At 40.0% G+C, this 2903-nt stretch overlaps 1 non-coding gene across 1 annotated transcript; it reads right to left on the bottom strand.

The window, feature by feature from the left end:
- Positions 1–946: 946 nt before the first annotated feature.
- On the bottom strand, positions 947–1049 carry LOC116280106 (U6 spliceosomal RNA). The gene has a single exon (XR_004189441.1). It is a non-coding gene; the product is annotated as a U6 spliceosomal RNA (small nuclear RNA).
- Between the last annotated feature and the right edge of the window lie 1854 nt (positions 1050–2903).

Below are 2903 nucleotides of genomic sequence, written 5' to 3'. Positions count from 1 at the left end.
CGACAGGTCGCTGAGAGTAAAGTGAGTCTACTTTCCTATGTCTGTAGATGTCTGATGGAGTTGGAGATGCTAGAAAGGCTGAACTTCCTTCTCCTCTACTGTGTTTCTTATCATGTTGCTAATGCACTGCTTTCTAGGGTACCAGCTGAGACTTACTGGTCTCTCTTACTCTGAACAGTGTCTGTCTTTATACCCTTTTGTGGAATAAGGCGATACACAAGCAAAACATCTGTGGTTTGTTCTGGGAGCTCAGGAGATAGAGAGGTCTGTGCTCCTCTGAGCATGTATGAAGGAACAGCCAGAATCTTGGAAGAGACTGAACTTAGAAGGCACCATGTCATGGGACTGACTGTATTTTTGCCAATTCAAAGATCTTGTTTGGGGAAACTGGTCATAGAAAGAGAATTTCTGCACAGGTTTTGTTTTTTTCTTGTTAGATGAGACCTGTAGGGAATAAACAACAAGGATTCAAATAAATCTTTGGCTGAAGTAGCCAGTTGCCAACATGATGAGATTGGAGGCATTTTTCGGATCCCAGGTCTCCTGTCTGACTCACCACAGGGCCTGCAATCATCTTCGTTCTCCCTCTCTTGGCATAAGTAGTGATTAGCAATCCAGCTTCTACATTGGAGTCATGTGGAGAGAAATTTTGAAAATACTGTTATCTCGGTTCCACCCTGGACTTATTCAATCAGACCTCTACAGGTGAGGGTATAGACATTTTTTTAATTTAAATTTTTAATTGAAGTATAGTCAGTTACAATGTGTCAATTTCTGGGGTACAGCATAATGCCCCAGTCATACATATATATATACATACTCATTTTCATATTCTTTTTCACTAAAGGTTATTACAAGATATTGAATACAGTTCCCTGTGCTATAAAGAAGAAATTTTTTAAAATCTATTTTTATATATAGTAGTTAATATCTGCAAATCTTGAACAAAAATATGGAATGTTTCACGAATTTGCGTGTCATCCTCGCTCAGGGGCCATACTAATCTTCTCTGTGTCGTTCCAATTTTAGTACGTGTGCTGTGAAAGCAAGCATGACATTTGATACTGTTTTTAGAGTACTTTAGGTGATTCTAATGTGCAGACAGGTCTGAGAACTATTAGGTCATTTGCTTAATCTCTTTTGTTAAACAGAACCATTGTCTGGCAGAGGAAACACGTGATGTCACACTAAGTTATCAAAATCATTTGCACCTTTGCTGGAAGCATCCAGCAGGAGATGAGCCTAGGGCTGGGACAGGCGGTTGAGGTTGATGAAAAGTGAACAGGAAAGTGAACAGAGGAAGATGCCAGTGATTCTGGTATGTCAGAGGGGCTAGAACATCAAGGTGAAAATCAGCGCTGATGATAAAGCAGATTTGAAAAGAGAGGGAGAGAAGGCCTGTGGAGACATAATTCATTTATTTCACACTTTTGCTAGGGCCAGCTAAGTACTGGAACAGGAAATGGGGTTGGGGAATGAAGAAAGGAAGATTAATCTAGTACTTCCTGGTTCAGAGGTCAGATGATGCAGTTCATTGCGGAGGCTGAAAAAGCCATGGGCAATTAGTCTCAATTGCTTGTGGTTGTTTGCTTGTGGTTATACCACCTAGAGAAAACCACCCAGGATCTTTTTTTATTTTCAAGGGAATGAGCAGTCATCATTAGTCTACTATAGTCCAGTAGCAAAAAAGAAATTTTCTTTTTGCTTAAAGTAAAGCTCTTCTTAAAAAATGTTTTTTGGAGTATGGTCCTCAATTTTACAGTTCTGTGTAGCTAAACCATTTTAGGAGTCATTCAATGCAGGTTGGCAATTTATTTCACAAAATACAACAGCGCTCAATTGTAATGCCAAGTTGAAATGAAGGGTTCTGTGGACCCTGGTAACAGCTAAAAATCACGAAGTGTAGTCATAAGCAGCATGAAGCCAAAAGCTAAAATATAAAGAGTCCTGTTCTCCTGATGAGGAATTTTAGAAAATTAGGACTGTGTATTTCGATAATGCGTGTGATTGCAGATAAATTTTTTATAATGTCAACTCAACGAGTTCTAGGTTTCATCTGTTTATATTTCTCCAAAATATAGGGTAGGTCATTGAAAGTAGTGATTTAAAAGTGCATCTTTTAAAAATTAGCATCTCTGAAATCAGGATATGTCTTAAAATAAACAGGGTCTTATATTAGAAGAAATAGGGTTGCCCTGCTGGGACTTACCAATCTCCCCTTTGCTCCATGTGCAGGAACCATTATTTCCAAATGCTGTGACATATCCTTTTCATTGACTTCTGGTGGTAGCATTTCTTGGATGCAAGGATGCTGGACCCTGATTCTTCAGAGGATAACAGCTGCCCTGGGTCCTGTGTTCTTGACCTTTGCCTTGATATACATGCCATCCCTTGGTCTTCACGGCACATGTGTGAAGAGTAGCCCTGGACTGAAGATGTCCCCAGGTCATGGCAGGGAGAGACCAGATGACTCTCATGGAAGTGCTCTTCAAAGAATGCAGTTGAACTCCTTTTTATGTTTCAGAAACACTTTACTCTGCCTCAATTTAAAAGTTTAGAATTCTGTTAATGTTGAGGACACAAGATATAAAAGGCTTTCCTGGGAAATTTCCCTTTGTGGCCATCAGCTTCTGTTTGGTCACTATGATGGGACCATTTCTCTTGCTAAGACAGTCTGCCCATTATTTGATAGATAGCAAGTTCTCCCCAAGAAAGCATACATATTATTTAGCTTAAAAGGAGTCTATGTGTTCCCAAGGTTATCGGCTTCCTGGGGGCCATCTTCCTTGCAATTATCAAATGCCCAGAATTCAGGATTTCATGCTGCATGACTGTGGGAGTCCTGTCCCTCCCTTAAATATTGTGGAGGAATCCTGGGAGAGCTTGCTTCCTTTTTGTTTCAC

Source organism: Vicugna pacos, chromosome 3 (genome assembly GCF_048564905.1).
Source record: "Vicugna pacos chromosome 3, VicPac4, whole genome shotgun sequence".
NCBI lineage: Eukaryota > Metazoa > Chordata > Mammalia > Artiodactyla > Camelidae > Vicugna > Vicugna pacos.
The sequence above is the reverse complement of the archived record's forward strand: the minus strand, read 5'-3'. Positions and strand labels throughout refer to the sequence as shown.